General features: G+C 39.4%; 1 protein-coding gene across 3 annotated transcripts in view; it reads right to left on the bottom strand.

Moving 5' to 3' along the window:
• The window catches only part of LOC126343024 (MAP7 domain-containing protein 1-like), a 255,278-nt gene that overhangs the window by 52,639 nt on the left and 178,475 nt on the right, over positions 1-24,164 (bottom strand). The gene's annotated exons all lie outside the window — the stretch shown is intronic.

Raw genomic sequence — 24,164 nt, 5'->3', positions numbered from 1 at the left:
ACTTGTCACAATGTTATGAGATGTTACCAGAGATATACACTACAGTGTCTGGATAATAAGAAATAGTAAAACGTCATTGATTTCAGGCAGCTTCCACACCACAATGCTTCTTCATCCATAGTTTTATTGGAGGTTACCTTCCACCTCTTTCTGATCTGACCCACCCAAACAGCTTAACACACAATTTGAACTATGGTGTAACTAGGTATTTCAAATCAACTTGAAGTATTAGCAGACATAAAAACCATTTCTAGTTCCAAAAATGTATAAGGCTATTCAGAAAACGTATCCTGTACCTTCTGAGAACTAATTAATACTGAACCAATTGAATGACTATGCCACACAGCAGGAATAATTAAACAATATGCTGCTGTTCTAATTTGTATGACAGAAATGATTATCAACATAATTAGAGAATAGTTCAAAGAAACAGTTGTAATGATAAAAACTCTCTCTTACATATGTTGATTTTATATTCATGTTGTGTAGCTTCAAATAAATAAACAAGCAGACTGAGTTGAGATTAGAGTATTTTTTGTCAAGGAGACAATTACCTTTATTTCGTTTTTAGATTGATTTTGTCGGGAGTCAGCCAACGTTTGCTCCACTGAAAACGCAAGATAGTCAAAGACCCTTGCACGTGTCAAATTTTAGTGAAGAATACTGCCACACGAACAAAGTCTATGCTACAAAAAATGTCAAAAATAATGTCGTACTAATTATTATAAAAAGTAAAAAAATTCATGCTGTATAATTACAAGTAGTGGAGTGGAACTATACTACCCAAAGTTCCACAACTTTAAAATGCAAATTTGTTGCTTTGTGATTTGAAGGCCACAAAAGTGATACTACCATACTTAAAAAAATATGCTGACCAGTTTTAATGTTGTAAGAAGGCTTTATCAACTGAATAACTGAAGAAATACAGCTTATCTATGTGTTAAATAATGAGCTGCTAAGAAAATAAACATCAAACATTCACACGAAGGAAATGAGAATTATATAGATGGGTCACAAATACAGTGTCCAAACATAAATATTTCGAAACTACCAAATATTTTGGACAGTACATGAGCAATTTGTTGTGATACAATGAAGAGTTTAGCAACTGACACCAATTTCCACACTTTGCGATGGCAGCGGCAGCAGCAGCCGACAAATTCAACAAGACAAAAATGCGTCTGACGAGTGTAAAGTGCAGTGATCTTTTTCCAGTAATTGTTTTGACTGGAAAGGTGTTTGTGTAAAATACGACACAGAAATTTTTAAACAGGAATGTAAGAACTACAGTCTGAACAGTAGGTGAAGTGTAGTCACAACCAACATATATACTCATTTCTGGATTCTAGACATATAGCTTTAAACAAATAGCTTCACACAGCTTTAATAGAGAACAATCTCAACATGGAAGAGTCTATGCAATTATTATTAGAGCAATTTGCCTTAATGAATAACAGATTTACAGAAATAGACAATAATTTACAAAAATCGAGAACAGAGTAGATAGCATCGATAAGAAACTATGCTTCTCAACTTAATGGTAGAATGGGCAGGTTGGAAAAATGATTAGACTTAGGATTCAATCAAGTTGCTGAACTGGAGGAACAGCTGGGTATCGTGGAGGACAAAGTAGAGGGCAAACTGGAATATGTACATAAGCTAAAATCTTACCTACGTAGTTTAATACAAAGAATTCAAATTTTAGAGGGAGATTTACTGCACACTAAAGACATCTTACAGAAGACTACAAACAAGAATATTAATGTAATACGGTATCATCTATCATTAAGGAATCAGAACCAACATTACAAAAGCTAGAAGTTGAAAAAAAAAAAAAAAAACAACCAGACGTAAGGACACAAACAGTAAACCTATGGAACCTTTTTTTTTTTTTTTTTAGAATAAATCCATACCTTCCATAACCACAGTGATAGACTGTCAACAGTTAATAACAATGACCAATTCTTAGTTACTACTAACAATTTACTACAGATTAATAATAAAGGACAAGAACTAACAAGAGAGGTTCTAGATCTGATAACGACGAGTAAGTTAGTAAGTAACAGTTGTGATGATTTCAGTAGTTTATTAAGTAAAGGAGTAAATCACAAGTTTCTGAAATTCATGCCATCAGGAAAGATACACCCCATTTTATTTCTGAAATCATTTAAAGGTATGTTACCAAAAAACCAGAAACATGGACAGATTATAATCAAATAAGATTTGTCATAAGCCATATGATGGGTGTTGACCCACAATGGGAAACGCTACTACTGGAAAACTTTAGAACTTACCAAGATTTGAAATTGCCTTCGAATCAAAGTACTGGAGACATCAGGAATGAAAAAGTTATGGCTGTGAACTGTTGTGTTTAAAACCATAGAATAATAACTCTTGGAAAGTATACAGGAATTTTGTTGAGTGGCACATTAATAAGGCTAAGTACTTAGATGATTGTACACGAGAGAAAATTTTGTTAAATGTAGTTTTCAGCCTCCTCCCATGGAGAGTAAGAGACAAACTTTTGGACAAAGATTTGAGTAATGTTAATAATTTACTAGAATATTTAGAACAGAGAGACACCATTGAGAGACAATCAGTGAGATGGCAATCATATAACAACAGCAACAACGCTCACCAACACAACATGACAAATGGGCGTTACAATAGAGGACAATGGGGAACAAGAGAAAATAATGTGGGTATTCTGTACAGAAGGTCCAGTTGTCAAGATGATAACAGAACCGGATATTGGCAAGGAAATGGTAACAATGATACAGAACACCAAGATACAATATTTAACAATAATATTGCTAGTTTAATAAGATATTGCACTGAAAACACATTAACAGATGACCTCTTAGAAAAAAGAACACAACCTGTTGAGTAACATTTTCAATCAAAACTTAATGGAATAGTCAAGCATACACCAATAAGAATACCTCATGATTCTGGTAGCGATATTAGTGTAGTAGACTATGTGTCTTTAAAACAATGCTATATGTTACATATGTTTCCAAGCGTGCTTGTAACAGGAGTTAAAATCACAGGGATAACATTAATCATAAGCAAACCAATTCATGAAGAATTTTTGATTACATTTGGACTGAGTGGATATAAACGAGTACCCAACATTTCTAGGTGCAGGATTAAATATACCAACTGTTCTCAGAACAGACTAGCTTACACACGGTTACATTAGATTTTTCAAATGAGCTCAGTATCATTTCCGTATGTACAAGACAGAAACACAGTCACATTAAAATTTGATCCAGTGATTATTCGAGAGGTGAATCGTACATCAGTAGCAGGAGCTAACCTAGTCAATGATGATGATAAAAAATTACATGATTACAACCTACTGGTAAGTCAAGAGGATACAGTTAACAAGATGAGTAGATCAGAAAATCTCAAAACAAACAAGAAAAAGAAGATGGCATCTTTATTAAGTAGTCACATACATGTTTTTCATTGAGCCGACGACTTATAAAGCACTTTGTTTCTACTCTAAAGATTAAGCCACACAATCCATTCTATACAAGACCATATTCCATACATGTTCCTGTGAAAATGCAAGTACAAAAGGAAAGTGACAGGATGATTAATCACTGAATCTTCTGAAAGTTGCTGGAACAACCCCTTAGTTGTAGTCACAGAACCGATGGAATTGTGAGACTAGTATTAGATGCAAGATGTGCTAATAAAATAATTGAACCTGAAAGAGAGAAACCACCTACAATAGAAGAAATATTAACCAAATTTACAGGGGGCAAGATGCATCAGCACAATGGATATCAGTGATGGATATTTGCAAATACAACTTCATAAAGACTAGAAAGTAAACAGTGTTTCTATTTTAAGGATGATCATACCAATATCAGGTTTTACCTTTTGGACTAAACGTTCAAGTTTTCATGTTTACAAGACCCTAGGCAAAGCCAATGACTTAACAGATAAGATTTTAATTTACACTGATGGCATTGTAGTTATCTACTAAATGGAACAAACACTTACAAATGCTACACGAATTTCTAAATAGACTGATATCACAAGGAGTTACAATTAAACTATGAAAATCACAATTTGTTAGGAATGAGATGAAGTTTTTGGAACACACAGTGAGTATGAAAGGAATAAAACTGGGTCCACATAGACTAGATGCTACTGAACTCTGCCCAGAACCTTCAAACAGAAGGCAACTAAAGTCTAATTTAGGAATGGTACAATTTTATAGAAAAATTTTTCCACATGCAGTACTGGATGCACCACACTTATTAAAATTGTTAATAGCAAACACATCCTGGAGTTGGGATGAACATTGTACAGAGAAGTTTAACACTATAAGGAAAACTTAATAAATTCACCTATACTACTTCACTCACACTTCACATTACCATTCCAACTATCAGCAGATGCGTCCAACTATGGTCTGGGATGCTGCATATTTCAGGAACACATTCAGTACACATTAGAGCACAGGAAAATAAGTAATTATACTATCAATGAAAAAAGACATTACCTGTAGTGTGGGTTTTCACAAGTTTAAGTACTCATTGACAGGCAATGAAATAGTAATGCATAAAAACCATAATGCAATAATCTTCCTACTAAACTGCAGACTTTTACACAGTAAACTCACTACATGGTCTCTTGTTTTTGAAGGAATTTAAATTTTCCATGAGGCCTTATTAAGACCATCTGTTGACTTGCAATCAAACCAGGATGTAAAGGGCAGAGGAAAATTTGGTATATATTTCTTGAAAATTGATAAATATGAAAAAGATATTCAAACACTCAGTCATATGTTAACAACTCTACAGCAGCAAAATAGTAGTTTAAATAGACACATTAAAAGCGTACAACAAAGCAACTCAAGTCAGGATGAAAATTAGAAGATACGTAAAGGAATTTTGTTTCATAAGAACAACAAAACAGATAAATGGTTACTATGCACCACCAAAGATAGCACTGAATTACTTACTTGGTATCTACACTTAGGTTATGCACAATTTGGACTACAGAAAAGTATCATGGACATAACAAGGTATTGATACTTTAAAAACATGAATCGGCAGGTGAAGAAAATATTATACTCCTGTGAGATATGTCAAAAAGTAAAAATAAATACTTCAGAAGTACACACATTGCTGTATCCCTTTGTTCCAGAAGAAATCAGGGAGTCAGTGGCACTGGATTTCTCTGTCGCAATGCATAAAGGCTGGGGAGGAATGAGATACATCCTGGTCATTTTAGAATGTTGGTCAAAGTTGTACCCTCTAAGAAAAGCTACAAACAATAGCATAGTAAGTAAATTGTGAGGTCACTATTTTAAACAAGTTGGTAAAAACTAAGAAACTGTTAGTGGACAATGGGAGCCAGTTTACATCCAAGAACCTCAAAGAGTTTTTGGTCAGGCAGACTGTAAACCATATTTTGATCTTGCACTACCATCCACAAAGTAATCTGTCAGAAAGGGTTATGTGTGAACTGGGGCATTTTTTCTGAACTTACTGTGTGACTAAAGTGTACAAAATTAGTAACTGAATTGGGATTAGTGATGAATGAATTGCCACACTTGGTCACTAAGGTTTCACCAACAGAGTTAGTAGGACAAGAAGTAGAAGGGGAAGATTTCCTGGAATGATATGTGGCCATAAGTAAACTCTGTCCTCCAGTCAATGTCAACAAAGAATATTAAAGTAGGGATGACTAAAGAAGCTGAAAAGGATATGGGAAAAAGGCACCCCTATATTATACAGAGTGGGAGGTGTAGTCTTGGTCAGAAGTTGCAAGAGAAGTGACAAGTGTAGAAGGACAACGAGCAAGTTTTACCCATTGTAGGAAGGGCCATTCATGATAACCAGGATACCGCATGCAATGACAGTAATATTAACTGACCCAACAATCAAACAACCAGCAAAGAAAAGAGCATGTATAATACCCAGGATTTATGACCAAACAGAGATTAACTGACCATCCTCTTTTTTTCAAAATTGTCGGGTGTAACAAGCTTATCAGGCAGTTTTCAACAAATTAAATAATTTGGAATGAGCAGGGTTGATATAATGATGGTAACCCATTGTTTATAACAGTTGGGTAGAGGTAAGGCTAATATATGATGACACTACTATGGTATTAATAAAATGATGTATGTTGTTTTATGTGCCCTCCGTGAAAGGCAGCAAGAGAAAGGTGGTTACATTATGAGTGAAGATGTTAGAACTGAACTACTCTAAAAATGAGGTATTAAATTGGACAGCAAACCCATGAAGAAAAACAAAAACAATTTTTTTTGTTCCCTGTAAGAGTTCCCATACTAATAAATGTATTTGATATTGCTGCATGTGTAGAGTTAGTTAAGTAGCAGACCCTAGATAAGGAGTCTGTTCTCGATTATGAGGTTGTTATGCATGCTTTAAAATGTACATTATAATGAAAGAGATGTAGAACGTCTACACTAGTATTAACTATGATAGTATTATGATTCAGTAGTAATTAAACCTTTCTTCAGTTCCTACACATATAACCATGTTACAAGTCAATAAATATGATTTCTGGCTTCGAGAAGTTTTATCACGAATGGGTTATGACAAATTAACATTCACGTGACATAAATCATTTATGACATTTCATTTCCTGTTGTATAAGACATTTTATTTGTTTTTGGGTGCGATAATAGTGAATTTTATAATGGCAACTACACTTCATAATGTCACCACAAAAAGTGTTATGCAAGTCTTTGCATGCAAATGCAAACTGAGATCCTTGTGTTCTAATATTTGTTTAATGTATTTGCTATGTAACTGAAGTATTTAAAGTGATACGTTGACAGATCAACTAAGGTTGTAAAGGTACAAATGTTTTGGACTATGACTGCAGCAGTTTGTTACTCCTGAAAGGCGTAAAAATGTGAAATAAATAAATAAAAGGTCGACTTACTGTCTTCAGAGACAAACTGAAAACTCAAATGATGAGTCCAGGGTGTTCATAACTTGAGTTATTGTTTTACAATATTGTAAAAGTATTTCTCTCTCATGTATTTTTGTCTGCTTTTCTTTTTTACTCCCTTTCCTGCTAGTTCATTCACAAGGGATTGCATGTGTGAGGATACAAAGTCTTCCTTACGTATGTTGATTTTATATGCATATTGTATAGCTTCAAATAAAATCTACACCTAGAATGAGCTGAGAATTAGAGTTTTTCTTGTTAAGGAGATAATTATTTTTATTTTGTTTTTAGAATTATTTTGTTTTTGTAGTCTGTGGTTCTTGTATTCTTGTCTGAGATATTCCTTTTGAGCTAAGGGCAGTACCGAGAGCAGCAGCAGAGATACCCCAGGCTGTGTGCAGCTCCCAAGAAATACAAAAACTGGAATGTAGAGCTGACAAAAATGTCAACAGGATATACAATTGTTTCAGGTGTGAGAATGAGACTGGTCAGTCCTGCTTGTACATATTCATCTATGTTTATGAAGAAATAATAAACTGTTATTCTGTACTTGAGGAATGGTGTTACCCCTTTAGTAGAGTAGTGTGATACAAAACAAAAAAAGGATTCTGTCAAGAGTCAGTGACGTCTGCTCCACTCAAGATGCATGGTAGTCGAAGACTCTTGCACAATGAAGAAAGTCAGTTTTTTTTCCAGATTTTGACTTTTATCTCTTATTTACAGCAGAAATTGTACTCTTTCAACATGTTGCTGTAGTATTTGCCTCATTTCTTATAATTACCTATAAATGGCAGCCCTCAGGCAGGTGCATGTGCAAGAATCTCAATTAGCAATTGGGCAATAATTACATAAATTATCAAGGCATATTGTATCTCTGGCCATCTCCATGCATATTGTAAAAGCAAAAGTACCTATTTTATTGATACTTTTGAAATCATATACAGTGGATGTGATGATGCTGAACATTTGACCACCAATGGCTGTCATGTAAGAGGAAGCACTAGTAAACAGCTGTAACAGAAAGTCAGATTATTTTCTGAAGGTGTTCCTGTATCTGAAGAAAGCATAATGCATGAAATAAAGAAAAGCAACATGGGAAGATGGTTGGAGAGGCAAAGGTTCAATTCATAACAGAAAACCATTTGATCAACATGGGGAGGGGAGTTCTTTCAGTGACTGCTACACTGAGAAAATTCACACTATTTGAGGATATGCTTATTTTAAAAATTTGTAATTTTGTGTATACTGAATCCATCTCAATGAGCCTATTTTTGTATGAAAATCTTATTGGTACCATAAAATTAAATAAATTCAATGGTGAAGTGCACTTGTTGTCTATGATATTAAATAAAGTGATATCAAATGAACAAAAGACTAAAAAATACATCACACAATTAAGATAAATACATTTGTAGACTTAACAGCACAGAAACTGGTTGGTAGAACTCACACGTTCCACATCATTACGAAGTGTCGTATTCATGATCTATGGAACAAGTATTAATCTAATCTAATCTAATCTACAATGTTAAGTCCTGTTCAGAACTGACACAAATGAAATGTAATATCTCATTTTTCCAGTCAATGTTGAGGTATATTGCTTAAGGATCCTCTTCCAATAACACTACTAGTGTGGTTCACTAACATATCCATAAAAAGAAAAAAACTGTGCCTAAATATTTATCTTTACCCTGAGATTATTTAAACTCCTATTGCTGAAGAAGTGTCTGGGTTCAAAGGCTCTAATGCCAGTGCAAGCAGTAAACAGAGTACTGTCAGTAGTACCTTGTTTGCTGTAGAGAGCTTTCAGCATAGTATTTGTGGAGCACTTGTGTATTCTTGGTACATACCTAAGTGATAGAGATAATGAAGAAAGCAGCTATGTTCAGAATCCCACAGGTTTTCATTCCAAAAATAAAAACAAATAATACGTGAGATCTCCTTTCTATCAAAGGAATACTGAGGTGACACTAAGAACATAAGATGCTCCTCCAAATTCTTCCCAAAATAAAAGATCATTTTATGGCATCTGAACCCCTCACTTGTAATGTTCCAAGTTTTGATGGACCACAGCCCATATGCCACGTTCATGTACACACGGATACCTATGTGTGTTATTTCAGAAAGAAGTTGTGGATTCATCTTCCATACATAGCAGTTGCTAATAGTGATGACACTGGTGGAGAGTAATAATAATATTTGTAACATCAGTGTCATTATTATTTGATCTAATGTGTGTGTAGAAATATAGTTATGGTGGGAAAATGCAATCTATTGCACAACACCAGGTCACAACTAAACTGTCTGTATTAGGGAGAATATGAAGAGGAGATATTATGGGGAAAAATGTCCCGACTGTGTTCTATATCCATATAAACAATGCACAAGATGTTTCCTTTAAACAGAATACACAGTCATTATCAATACACACATTGCAAAATATTTGCTGGCACTCTATATATAAGTCAACTGATAATGTCACAACTGTTTGTGGAAAGGGTTACACGTTTGCGTTTAACCCTTTCCACACAAAATATACTTTTCCACTGCTTGCCCGATGACTTTCCCATGTGGACTGTTTACCATCTAACTGCCTGAAAAGAAAATTCAAGTCAGGAAAAGGTGCAGATTACTGTCTGACCACACCAGCAGCCAACAATAAATCTGCCGTAGTTCAGGGAGACACAGTTAGAACAGGCAAACCATAGGAAGTTGTGTAAGGCATAACAGAAAGGGTCGGCAGGCCTATGTCCATAATTTAATGAAAAGTGAAATGCTTATCACAGTGAGTGAACACTTTGATTTTATATTGTGGCTATTACAACATCAAAGTTGTAAGATATTGATGCTATTATGGTTCTTAATGCAGGAGAATGAAATGCGCTTTTCAAATTCATGGATTAATGCTTTCAAATGTTGCATTTCTCTGAATTTCAATTTCTTGGAAATTATGTTAAAGGGATATTCTACGCCAAAATATAAAGACGTTATAATTAGTCTTATTTTACAGGAATTAGGCAATATTTAATATTATCTATTCTAACATTTTATATATTATATTGTTATTATTAAAAACCTAGATATCTGTGGTACACTGAAAGTGAGGGTGACAGCAAGTTATGTTTCTTGGAGAGCTCCTCGTTGTACTACATGGTACTCATTAATCAGAAATGACAATATGTAGTTAGTTCTCACACTAGAGGCAACAGCAAGTTTTCCATTATTACTTCCGGTGATAGGTGTCCTAACACCGACAGAAATCTAGAAATTCACTGACAGAAACTTCTGCAGTGATGCCTCTGACATCCGCAAGAAATGATATTGACACGAATGCTAGAAAGGCAGATAACTGTGTCAGAAAGCTAATTCATCAACAAAACTGTAACAAAGCAAAATTCCAAATATTGCTGAGAGAAACATTTAAAACTAGAAAAAACTATCCTTAACTTTTGGAATCACTGAGACTGCTTCTCCCTGATGTTATTCAATATTCAATCTGTATACTCAGCAAGCAGTAAAGGAAACAAAAGAAAAATTCAGAGTAGGTATTAAAATGCATGGAGAAGAAATAAAAACTTTGAGGTTTGCCGATGACATTGTAATTCTGTCAGAGACAGCAAAGGACTTGGAAGAGCAATTGAACGGAATGAACAGTGTCTTGAAAGGAGGATATAAGATGAACATCAACAAAAGCAAAATGAGGATAATGGAATGTAGTCGAATTAAGTCGGGTGATGCTGAGGGAATTAGATTAGGAAATGAGACACTTAAAGTAGTAAAGGAGTTTTGCTATTTAGGAAGTAAAATAACTGATGATGGTCGAAGTAGAGAGGATATAAAATGTAGACTGGCAATGGCAAGGAAAGCGTTTCTGAAGAAGAGAAATTTGTTAACATCGAATATAGATTTATGTATCAGGAAGTCGTTTCTGAAAGTATTTGTTTGGAGTGTAGCCATGTATGGAAGTGAAACATGGACGATAACTAGTTTGGACAAGAAGAGAATAGAAGCTTTTGAAATGTGGTGCCACAGAAGAATGCTGAAGATTAGATGGGTAGATCACATAACTAATGAGGAGGTGTTGAATAGAATTGGGGACAAGAGGAGTTTGTGGCACAACTTGATTAGAAGAAGGTATTGGTTGGTAGGACATGTTCTAAGGCATCAAGGGATAGCCAATTTAGTATTGGAGGGCAGCGTGGGGGGGAAAAATCGTAGAGGGAGACCAAGAGATGAAAACACTAAGCAGATTTGGAAGGATGTAGGTTGCAGTAGTTACTGGGAGATGAAGAAGCTTGCACAGGATAGAGTAGCACGGAGAGCTGCAGCAAACCAGTCTCAGGGCTGAAGACCACCACAACAACAACAAGACTGCTTGAAGCTTTTGGACTAAAACATCTCTCTTTCAAAATAGAAAACATATACACTCAAAATAAGCACAACTAACACACATGTGAACACTGTCTCTGGCCGCTGTAACCAAAGACAGATACTGTGTGTGTGTGTGTGTGTGTGTGTGTGTGTGTGTGTGTGTGTGTGTGTGTGTGTGTTCTGTTTCTGAGGAAGGACTTTTATTTGTTTGAAAGCTTAAATGTTTAGGAATATTTTCATTGTGGTTATCTGTGACTGAATGGCTCCTCCATGTGGTGAGCAGCAATCCATACTTTTAACAATACTGCTAGTATTCCATCCAGTACTTTCCATTGCTTGATTTTGAAATTGCTAGGTCTTTCTTCACAGAGGAAAGAGGGACAGGTTGGGAAAGTCAGGAACGAAGGGCCAGATCACTTAAACCTTGGGCTGAGGGGGATCCACCTGTTACAAAAACAAGAGGAGGCTTAGATGAAGGTGCTCAAAAAGGTCAGTTCTGCCTCCTTTGCACCCAGAAATCTCTCTCAATGTGTTGATCTGCAGACAGTGCTGCTAGCATATTTTCACTAAGTTCTGTCCTAAGGCATAATCTTTCGAGGCACTGTAGCTTAGAAGAAAACAAATATGTGTTCTACAGATGTGCCCAACAGATTTTTACACTTACATGCCAATACATACACTCGCTAATGGTGCATACGATTGATAATAAGTGTGAATTTAGGATGAACAAAGCGTTTCACAATCACAATTATAGAACCCAAAATTATTTCCATTTAAACTATGCATTCCTCTCCTGAGTTTCAAATGGAGTTTTGCATTCTGGTACAGAAGTCTAACAGGTTGCCAGAGGACATAAGGCAGGAAATTGAAAATCCTCAAAACAATAAAAACAAAGTAAAAGAATACCTCATTTACCACTCCTTCCTCAATGTATCATAATATTTGGGCTCAAATTGTAAATCCCATGTAAGTCTAATATATGTATTATTTTTCCAGTATACAGGGTGTTACAAAAAGGTACTGCCAAACTTTCAGGAAACATTCCTCACACACAAATAAAGAAAAGATGTTATGTGGACATGTGTCTGGAAACGCTTAATTTCCATGTTAGAGCTCATTTTAGTTTCTTCCACCTACGTTCAATGGAGCACGTTATCATGATTTCATATGGGATACTCTACCTGTGCTGCTAGAACATGTGCCTTTACAAGTACGACACAACATGTGGTTCATGCACGATGGAACTCCTGCACATTTCAATCGAAGTGTTCCTACGCTTCTCAACAACAGATTCGGTGACCGATGGATTGGTAGAGGCGGACCAATTCCATGGCCTCCACGCTCTCCTGACCTCAACCCTCTTGACTTTCATTTATGGGGGCATTTGAAAGCTCTTGTCTACGCAACCCCAGTACCAAATGTAGAGACTCTTCGTGCTCGTATTGTGGACAGCTGTGATACAATACGCCATTCTCCAGGGCTGCATCAGTGCATCAGGGATTCCATGCGATGGAGGGTAGATGCATGTATCCTCACTAACGGAGGACATTTTGAACATTTCCTGTAACAAAGTGTTTGAAGTCACGCTAGTACGTTCTGTTGCTGTGTGTTTCCATTCCATGATTAATGTGATTTGAAGAGAAGTAATAAAATGAGCTCTAAGATGGGAAGTAAGCATTTCCGGACACATGTCCACATAACATATTTTCTTTCTTTGTGTGCGAGGAATGTTTCCTGAAAGTTTGGCCGTACCTTTTTGTAACACCCTGTATAGACAGATGATAGAGATCTTTGTAAAGTGCCATAAATGCTTTATCTGAAGTATTAGATGCAAAGAGAAGCTGTGCAGCAGAATAGGAGAAGCAATGGTGTTTTTCAAAGTAGTTTTGTTTTACCCAAATATACAGAAACATACACATGGTGTCCCAGGATGAATGGTCAATATTCAGGGATATAACAGGAATGATAATTTGAAGCAAAAAAGTCTAGTGAACATGGGCTCTAAAACACAAGACTTAAGAGCTATGAACACTTCTTCATCTTTGCTACTGTAAAACAAATCTCTTCTACTGCAACCTTTTTGTTTTCCATATTTTAGACCAAAACAAGGAAAAAACTCCAGTAAACATGGACTCTAAGGTTCACGTCATAAGAGTTATGAGCACTTGTTCATCTTCGCTACTGTGAAACATGTCTCTGCTAGAGAACTAATGATAATAGCTCTTAATTTTCTTTGTTCTGTTTTTTGTTTTGTTCTATGGCGCAAAAATGGCTGGGGTCATATGTGTGTTGTTGTTGTCTTCAGTCCTGAGACTGGTTTGATGCAGCTCTCCATGCTACTCTATCCTGTGCAAGCTGCTTCATCTCCCAGTACCTACTGCAACCTACATCCTTCTGAATCTGCTTAGTGTACTCATCTCTCGGTCTCCCTCTACGATTTTTACCCTCCACGCTGCCCTCCAATGCTAAATTTGTGATCCCTTGATGCCTCAAAACATGTCCTACCAACCGATCCCTTCTTCTAGTCAAGTTGTGCCACAAACTTCTCTTCTCCCCAATCCTATTCAATACCTCCTCATTAGTTACATGATCTATCCACCTTATCTTCAGTATTCTTCTGTAGCACCACATTTCGAAAGCTTCTATTCTCTTCTTGTCCAAACTAGTTATCGTCCATGTTTCACTTCCATACATGGCTACACTCCAAACAAATACTTTCAGAAAGGACTTCCTGATACATAAATCTATATCCGATGTTAACAAATTTCTCTTCTTCAGAAACGCTTTCCTTGCCATTGCCAGTCTACATTTTATATCCTCTCTACTTCGACCATCATCAGTTATTTTACTTCCTAAATAGCAAAACTCCTTTACTACTTTAAGTGTCTCATTTCCTAATCTAATTCCCTCAGCATCACCCGATTTAATTTGACTACATTCCATTATCCTCGTTTTGCTTTTGTTAATGTTCATCTTATATACTCCTTTCAAGACACTGTCCATTCCGTTCAACTGCTCTTCCAAGTCCTTTGCCGTCTCTGACAGAATTACAATGTCATCGGCGAACCTCAAAGTTTTTACTTCGTCTCCATGAATTTTAATACCTACTCCAAATTTTTCTTTTGTTTCCTTTACTGCTTGCTCAATATACAGATTGAATAACATCGGGGAGAGGCTACAACCCTGTCTCATTCCTTTCCCAACCACTGCTTCCCTTTCATGCCCCTCGACTCTTATTACTGCCATCTGGTTTCTGTACAAATTATAAATAGCCTTTCGCTCCCTGTATTTTACCCCTGCCACCTTTAGAATTTGAAAAAGAGTATTCCAGTCAACATTGTCAAAAGCTTTCTCTAAGTCTACAAATGCTAGAAACGTAGGTTTGCCTTTTCTTAATCTTTCTTCTAAGATAAGTCGTAAGGTCAGTATTGCCTCACGTGTTCCAACATTTCGATGGAATCCAAACTGATCCGAGGTCTGCATCTACCAGTTTTTCCATTCGTCTGTAAAGAATTCGCGTTAGTATTTTGCAGCCGTGGCTTATTAAACTGATAGTTCGGTAATTTTCACATCTGTCAGCACCTGCTTTCTTTGGGATTGGAATTATTATATTCTTCTTGAAGTCTGAGGGTATTTCGCCTGTCTCATACATCTTGCTCACCAGCTGGTAGAGTTTTGTCATGACTGGCTCTCCCAAGGCCGTCAGTAGTTCTAATGGAATGTTGTCTACTCCGGGGGCCTTGTTTCGACTCAGGTCTTTCAGTGCTCTGTCAAACTCTTCACGCAGTATCGTATCTCCCATTTCGTCTTCATCTACATCCTCTTCTATTTCCATAATATTGTCCTCAAGTACATCGCCCTTGTATAAACCTTCTATATACTCCTTCCACCTTTCTGCCTTCCCTTCTTTGCTTAGAACTGGGCTGCCATCTGAGCTCTTGATATTCATACACGTGGTTCTCTTCTCTCCAAAGGTCTCTTTAATTTTCCTGTAGGCAGTATCTATCTTACCCCTAGTGAGATAAGCTTCTACATCCTTACTTTTGTCCTCTAGCCATCCCTGTTTAGCCATTTTGCACTTCCTGTCGATCTCATTTTTGAGACGTTTGTATTCCTTTTTGCCTGCTTCATTTACTGCATTTTTATATTTTCTCCTTTCATCAATTAAATTCAATATTTCTTCTGTTACCCAAGGATTTCTAGCAGCCCTCGTCTTTGTACCTACTTTATCCTCTGCTGCCTTCACTACTACATCCCTCAGAGCTACCCATTCTTCTTCTACTGTATTTCTTTCCCCTGTTCCTGTCAATTGTTCCCTTATGCTCTCTCTGAAACTCTGTACAACCTCTGGTTCTTTCAGTTTATCCAGGTCCCATCTCCTTAATTTCCCACATTTTTGCAGTTTCTTCAGTTTTAATCTACAGGTCATAACCAATAGATTGTGGTCAGAGTCCACATCTGCCCCTGGAAATGTCTTACAACTTAAAACCTGGTTCCTAAATCTCTGTCTTACCATTATATAATCTATCTGATACCTTTTAGTATCTCCAGGGTTCTTCCACGTATACAACCTTCTTTCGTGATTCTTAAACCAAGTGTTAGCTATGATTAAGTTGTGCTCTGTGCAAAATTCTACTAGGCGGCTTCCTCTTTCATTTCTTAGCCCCAATCCATATTCACCTACTATGTTTCCTTCTCTCCCTTTTCCTACACTCGAATTCCAGTCACCCATTACTATTAAATTTTCGTCTCCCTTCACTATCTGAATAATTTCTTTTATTTCATCGTACATTTCTTCAATTTCTTCATCATCTGCAGAGCTAGTTGGCATATAAACTTGTACTACTGTAGTAGGTGTGGGCTTCGTATCTATCTTGGCCACAATAATGCGTTCACTATGCTGTTTGTAGTAGCTTACCCGCATTCCTATTTTCCTATTCATTATTAAACCTACTCCTGCATTACCCCTATTTGATTTTGTGTTTATAACCCTGTAGTCACCTGACCAGAAGTCTTGTTCCTCCTGCCACCGAACTTCACTAATTCCCACTATATCTAACTTTAACCTATCCATTTCCCTTTTTAAATTTTCTAACCTACCTGCCCGATTAAGGGATCTGACATTCCACGCTCCGATCCGTAGAACGCCAGTTTTCTTTCTCCTGATAACGACATCCTCCTGAGTAGTCCCCGCCCGGAGATCCGAATGGGGGACTATTTTACCTCCGGAATATTTTACCCAAGAGGATGCCATCATCATTTAATCATACAGTAAAGCTGCATGTCCTCGGGAAAAATTACGGCTGTAGTTTCCCCTTGCTTTCAGCCGTTCGCAGTACCAGCACAGCAAAGCCGTTTTGGTTAATGTTGCAAGGCCAGATCAGTCAATCATCCAGACTGTTGCCCCTGCAACTACTGAAAAGGCTGCTGCCCCTCTTCAGGAACCACACGTTTGTCTGGCCTCTCAACAGATACCCCTCCGTTGTGGTTGCACCTATGGTACGGCCATCTGTATCGCTGAGGCACGCAAGCCTCCCCACCAACGGCAAGGTCCATGGTTCATGGGGGGAGGGGGTCATATGTACCCACATCAAAACCATAGAACACGAAAACAGAGAGGAGTTAAAAAATGACTAAATGTCAATCCTAACTGACGTACGAAAAGGTAGCTAAAAACAGGGACATGGAGAAAGGGCTACTAAACACACCATACAGAAATGGAAGTCCAAAATGCAAAATTAAATGGCCTTTGCCATATTGGTTTGACAGACAAAAAGTAAAACGCAGTCGAAAGCCCAAGCGTCATCTGCTAAAACGGCTGATAACTCAGATGGCAAACCCAAGTGGGAATGTAAACAGTTAAAAAATGAACTTTCCGTCAGGAAGTGGCAGACAGTTAAAGCTTGGGTGCAGTGTGTACAAAGTGGTGTAGGAGTGCCATTTAGCAAATGATGATGGCTAAAAAGGAAGTGCCAAATAGGCAACTGAGTTAAAATGACTTGCTCCCGGCGGGAGGGCAGCTTATTCCCTTGAAGGGAGGACCAATGGTGATGTCAAAGGGACACCACCTCCTGACAGACGGCAAAGCAGAGATCATTGGAGGGAATATAGGAACTAGTGGGCTGAGGTACGAGGACTGCAGCCTTGGCAGCAGCATCAGCAGCCTTGTTTCCTGGCAGACTGACAGACTGACCAGGAACCCACATGAACTTCACAGTGGCTCCACCAAGAGTGAGTAAGTGACAGTTTTCCTGCACCCATTGCACTAAGGGATGGACTGTGTACAGCACATACAGATTTTGAAGAGTGCTGAGAGAGTCTAAGCAGAGGACACAATTAGAAAGCCGGTGTCACCAGATGTACTCCGTGGCTTGATACAGGGCGAAGAGCTCGGCTGTAAATACTGAGCAGTGTGCTGGAAGCCGATATATAAACACATGGGTGCCAATGATAAAGGCACACCAGACACCATGGTCAGTTCAAGAGCTATCAGTGTACACAAAGATACTATCACGAAATTTCATGCCAAGGTCATGAAGCTGAAGGCGATAGAGCGAGGCTGAAGTAGTGTCGTTAGGAAGTTAATGAAAACCAAGGTTAACATGGGCTACATCAAGAAGCCAAGGTGGTGAAGGGTTCACATCTACGGAAAAGCTGCAGGTAATGTGAAGTTAAGCTGCTGAAGCAAGTGCCAGAAGTGGACTCCAGGAGGCAACAGAGAAGAGGAATGTGCCCCATACTAGCGGTCAAGGGAATCATCGAAGAAGGAGGCATAGGATGGATAGCCATGCATGGCAGACAAATGATATGCACACCTGCTTAGGACAACGCCATGATAGTAAGACAGTGGTAGTTCAGCATCTTCAGCATACAGACTCTCAACCAGGCTAGTGAAAACAGGCACCAGTGGCCTAACAGATGCTACAATAGTAGATAGTGTTGAGACAACATAAGAGGAATGGATGTGCAGACACACAAACAAAGCACCCATAGTCGAATTTTGAACAGACAAGGGACCGGATCAAAAGGAGGAGGGTGGTTGGATCAGCACCCGAAGAAGTACCATTGAGGACATGTAGGACACTGAGAGACCTAATACAGCAGCCTGCCAGGTAAGACACAAGAGAGGACCAAATGTGTTTCCTATCGAGCATGAGCCCCAGGAATTTCGTAGTTTCAGTGACCAGAAGGGCAACAGACACAAGTTGTAAAGATGGTGGGAGAAACCCCTTGCATTGTTAGAAATTCATATAGACAGTTTTGTCAGTGGAAAAGTGAAAGCCATTGTCGATGCTCCAGGAGTAAAGATGATCAAGACACCGCTGAAGATGCCACTCGGTGAGACAGGTCCATGGAGAGCTGCAATACATGGCAAAATCGTCAACAAAAAGGGAGACTGAGACGCCCAGTGGGAGATGCACCATGACAGGGTTGGTGGCGATAGCAAAGAGGATGACGCTCAGCACAGAACCCTGAGGCACACTGTTTTCCTGGATAAAGGTGTCCGGCAAGACAGAGCCCACATGCACCTTTAAAACTTGATCTTGTAAAAATACCTGAAGGAAACAGGGTAGGTGGCCACGCAAGCCCCACGTGTAAAGAGTTTAGAGGCTACCAGTTCTCCAGCAGGTGTCGTAGGCTTTCTCCAAATCGAAACACACTGCCACAGTCTGTGATTTCCACAGAAAACCATTCATGGCATGGGTGGACAAAGTAATGAGATGGTTAACTGCGGAACGCCATGCTCAAAATCCACACTGTAAATTTCAAGACTCGAGCCACCATATCAGCCGGGCATGAATCATACATTCCATCACCTTGCAAATGCAGCTGGTAAGAGAGATGGGGCGGTAGCTAGAAGGAAGATTTTTGTCCTTGTCCTTATCCTTATGATGGTGGCTTCATGCCAGTGTCTGGGAAATGTGCCTTATGCCCAGATGCGGTTGTACATGTTAAGCAGAAAGTGTTTGCCAACAAGAGAAAGATGCTGCAACATCTGAATGTGGATGGTGTCCGGCCCTGGAGCGGAGGATCAGGATGAACTGAGAACATGATCGAGATCCCTTATAGTAAAGGCGGCATTGCAGCGCTCATGAATCAGAGAAGAGAAGGGTATTGCCCATGTCTACTCCACTCATTTTCAATGGAGGAAGGCAGGATGATAGTGGGAAGAGCTCGAAATTTTCACAAAATGGTGGCCCAAGGTGTTGGAGATAGCAATAGGGACCACGATAGCATCATCTACTATTTTGAGGCCAGAAATGGGGGAATGTATCTTGGTTACAGTGAGCCGTTGGAGGTTGGCCCACACAACAGAGGAAGGGGTGGAACTGTTAAAAGACTTAGTGACTGAAATCCAGCTACCTTTTTTGCTATCCCAAAGAATGCGACGACACTTTGCACACATTGTTTTATAATGAATGCAGTTTGCCATCATAGGATGATGATTAAAAACATGGAGAACACATCTCTGTGTGCAAATGGCATTGCGGCATGCCTCAGTCCACCAAGGGACTGGGACACGATATGGTAAAGAGGAAGTGCGAGGAATGGAACATTCTGCAGCAGTAAGGATAACGTTGGTGAGACAGTCCCCCTGGTCATCACAACTGGGCAAATCTTGTTCTTCAAAGGTCACCAGGTGTTATAACCTTTAATCACAAAAAATTGCGTGGATATTCAAACACTCTCTCTTAGAAACAATAGCTGATTACATGATAACAACTCAGTATCTCGTATTCGACTGCCGTGCCGTGACATGCGGTCAGCGCCGTTCGTAGCTAGGTGGCGCTCCCGCGCTCAGCCGAGTTGCGGAGCGCCTCTATCACCATTTGCGCATACTGTCGTGGCGGCACTGTTAAATCTTGTGGCACTGTCACAACACCAGGGAGGAATAAAGATGCCAGTCAGCCATAGTAAGCTGCCATTTGGGCATCAGCAAATGGAGAGCACACGGGAAATGGTCACTTGAGTAGGTGTCAGAAAGAACGGACCACTCAAGATGATGGGCAAGTTGGTCAGTGAAAAAGGATAGGTCCAAATGGGAACAGGTGTGCAAGAAGTAGGAAAGGAATGTGGGTGCTCCAGTGTTACGGCAGAAGAGCTTAAGTTGTTTAAGAAGGTCAGCCAAGAGGGCACCTCTCTGACAGTCCTGGGAGAACCCCAAAGGGGATGATGCGCAATGAAGTCACCAAGTAGCAAAAATGGGCGAGGTAGCTGCCCAATAAGCTGAAGTAGGCAGCCCTGGTGACATCAAATGATGGAGGTACATAAATGGTACAGAGGGAAAAAGTCAGGCAGCGAAAGAAAAGGCAAACTGCAACAGCTTGAAGACAGGAGATGGGTTGACTAGGAATGTCATCCCATATGAACAGCATGAGTTCCCAATGATGTGGAATGCCGACATCAGGGAGAAGGTCAAAACGAATTGGTAAGTAATGTGAAAGCTCAAAGCGGCCAGAAAGCTGCGAACATTCCATTGGAGGACAGTCATGATGAGGAAGAGATATAGGGGTGTCAACCCGGTGCCCGCCGAGTGACAGCCGGTGTAGAGTCACTACTACAGGGAACAGAAGCAGGAGGATGCTGCTCCATGGGGTCCACAGAAGCATCAGCTTGCTTGTACAGGTAGTCTGTGGAGTTCAACACTGAAAAATGGTTGGCGGTGCACACAGATGATATAGAGGCTGACCGGGCTAAGGTACCACGTGGTGATACTGTCAAACAGGATCTTTGAGTTGGTGAAGGAGAAGAATGTTAACCTTTGGTGGACTTCTTTGAGCCATTTCTGTTAGAGGAGGACTCAGGTGTTGTTTGACTGGAGGGACAGAGGAAATCTTCATGGGGATATTCCATCCATCCTTTCCTGCCTACTGGTTTTATAGCTCATGGCTTTGCCCCTTGAAGCAAGAGTTTGGTGGTTTGTTGCACAGCGGGATGGGGGATGGTGATGCTACCTTGACACTGGGCAAATTCACAGCCTCAGAGCTGAATTTGAGGTCGCATTTCCTTCATGGAGCGAGGGGTAACAAGAACAGAACTATAGGGGACAGGGTTTTCAACTATTAAGTAACTTGTGAGCTACTGGGTACAGCACTTTTTCCTTTACCTGAATCTCTTGGACAGCACGCTCATAAAGATACAAGGGACAGTCCCGAGAGGAGGTGGCATGGCTACCATTGCAGTTCATACAACAGGGAGAAGGAGGCGGACAATCGCCCTCACACACATCCCTACCACATGTTACACATTTACCTGGGTGTCAACAAGATGTTCAAGTGTGGTTGAAATGATGGCACTGGTAGCAGTGCATCAGGTTCGGAATGTACGGCCGGACTGTGATTATTTCATAGCCTGCTTGATCTTGGATGGCAGCACCACTCTATCAAAGGAGAGGAGAAGAGTGCAGGTGGGCACTAAGGAGGACTCTACCTTTTTAATTACACGATGGATGGCAATGACACCCCAATCAGTCAGGTAAGATTGGATTTTGGCCTTGGTTAGACTGTCGAGCAGCCTGATGTAAATAACACCATGGGAGGAATTCAAAGTTCAATGGGCCTCAACATGAACAGGGTAGCCATGGAGAAGCAAGGCAGCAAGCAGTTGTTGTGCTTGAGAATCAGAAGCAGTCTCAAAAAGCAAAGTGCCATTCTGTAAACAAGAGCAGGATTTCACAGGGCCAGCAATTGCATCAACACCTTTCTGAATAATAAACGGATATAATGTGGCAAAGGACTGACAGTCTTCAGTATGTGAGACTACGAGGAACCATGGTGCAGCAGAAAGGGTCTTCAAATCGTTAGCCTCATCACATTTATGTTTCATAGACGTTGATTGGGAAGATGATTGATCCATTGCGAGAAAATCCCCTATGACTGCCAGTGTCTCCGATGGCGCACTTCTTCCAACTGGGAGCTCCCTTCACAAGGGAGTGCATCCACCTTAGGTGATTGTTCACACCTCCCAAACATCTGTCAGAGGGACCAACTGGCAATTTGGAAGGTTGCAGCTCAGGCAGTCACCCCTCCCTGGACCTGGCCTGTACCAGGGGTATGTGCGAACCCTACCTGTCGACCTAGGGCTGGGAACTGTGTATTAACCAGGCACCTGTTATGTGTCAGATGCATGGGCCAACCTTCAGAAGCACACAGGGAGGAAGAAGAAAGAGAGGAACCTCAAATGACAAAGCAGAGGACAAGAGGAGAAGGGAAATGAAGAAAGGAAAAGGAAGCAAAAAACAAAGGTGAGACTGTTCTTACATCAGTGACAGACATTGCAGAATATTCCCAAGAACTTCCAAGACATGTTCCCCAAGGAAGGGGAAAACGAACACTGAGAGGATAGACATTCAGCATGGAAGGGAAAACACACTGCAAAGGCTGGGGCCCCATGGTAGCCAAGAACGAACCCACCAAAGAGTGGAGAGCCCCTGGGTGGAGGGGGGGGGGGGGGGGGGGGGGTAATAGCTCTTAAGATACAGATTTTCGAGCTCATGTCTGCCACACCATTTTTTATGGTCCATACTGCCTCCTCCCAAAATGTGGAAAAATTTTTTTAAACATTGAAAATTGTAAAAATCATAGTTCACCATATGGCTGGTGCAATATACACTCCTGGCACAGCTGTAGCAGACAGTGCATGCACAACATGGCAGGCACCTATCCTTGGTTGATGGCACATCAGTAAACAGATAACACGGCACAAATCAATCACAATTTCTAAAGCAAATTTCAGTTTCTGATGGTAGTTTCTCTGACACGAGTATTCACAGATACTGTTTGCTTCAACTTGCAACTTATTTAATAACCATAATAATTAGCAGCTGCCTTTGCATTATTGCCAAGTGTTAACAATGGAGGTAAAACTGAAATAACTTTCTTTGTGATTTCTAATGCCAATGCTAATAGCATCTGTCTTTGTGCAGTTTCCTGAGTTTCCCAATAATGTGGAATACAATTAATGTTTTGAACCTTGCAAAGAAGAAATATGAAGAATGTGCTATGCAGTCAAAATCACCTATTCCTCCTGAAGACTTACATATGTGTTATTTATTAGTTTCATGCATTCATTCAAACAATGATATTTCATTAGAAACAGTGGAAACATTATAAGGAACAAAAATAACTATGACGATTCCAATGTATTGTGGTTTGAACAATGATTGTTATGCTGGTATAGTCCAGAACAAAAACAGAGTACCTTTCAAGCCCAAAGAAATCATATGTGATAACAGCTTTCAATGACTAAGGAAAGATGGTATTTTTTTGGTTACATGAAGGAGGGGGAAATGCTTAAACTTAAGCAGTGTTCAATGCCAGTTTAGTTTTGTAAAATCTGTATATGAATTATATAAATGGAATGAAATCCAGGATGGAATATGACAATATTATGAAAAGAATAGTTGCTCCTCACCATATAGCAGATAGGCACAACAAAATGACTGTCAGAAAGTACGCTTTTGGCCAATGAGGCCTTCATCAGAAAGAGATAAAACACACAAGCAGCAGGCAGAGACTGTGGTCATGTGTGTTTTAGTTACATTCAGTGTGTGTGTGTGTGTGTGTGTGTGTGTGTGTGTGTTTGTTTGTTTTGCACTTGTGTGACTGAGAGTGTGTGTGTATGTAGTCTGCTTCTGATGAAGGCCTTGTTGGCCGAAAGCTTACCTTCTGACAGTCTTTTTGTTGTTCCTGTCTGTGACTCAGTATCTCTGTTATATGGTGAGTAGCAACTATTCTTTTCATAGTATTGTCATAAATGGAATAAAGATTTACATGAAATACATCCACAGAAAACAATTCATTGCTTTTGTTGGACTCTTGGACTGGACATAACAATGCCTGTCC

The sequence above is a fragment of the Schistocerca gregaria genome, chromosome 1, assembly GCF_023897955.1.
Source record: "Schistocerca gregaria isolate iqSchGreg1 chromosome 1, iqSchGreg1.2, whole genome shotgun sequence".
Taxonomy (NCBI): Eukaryota; Metazoa; Arthropoda; class Insecta; order Orthoptera; family Acrididae; genus Schistocerca; species Schistocerca gregaria.
This window is presented reverse-complemented; position numbering and strand designations above follow the sequence as displayed.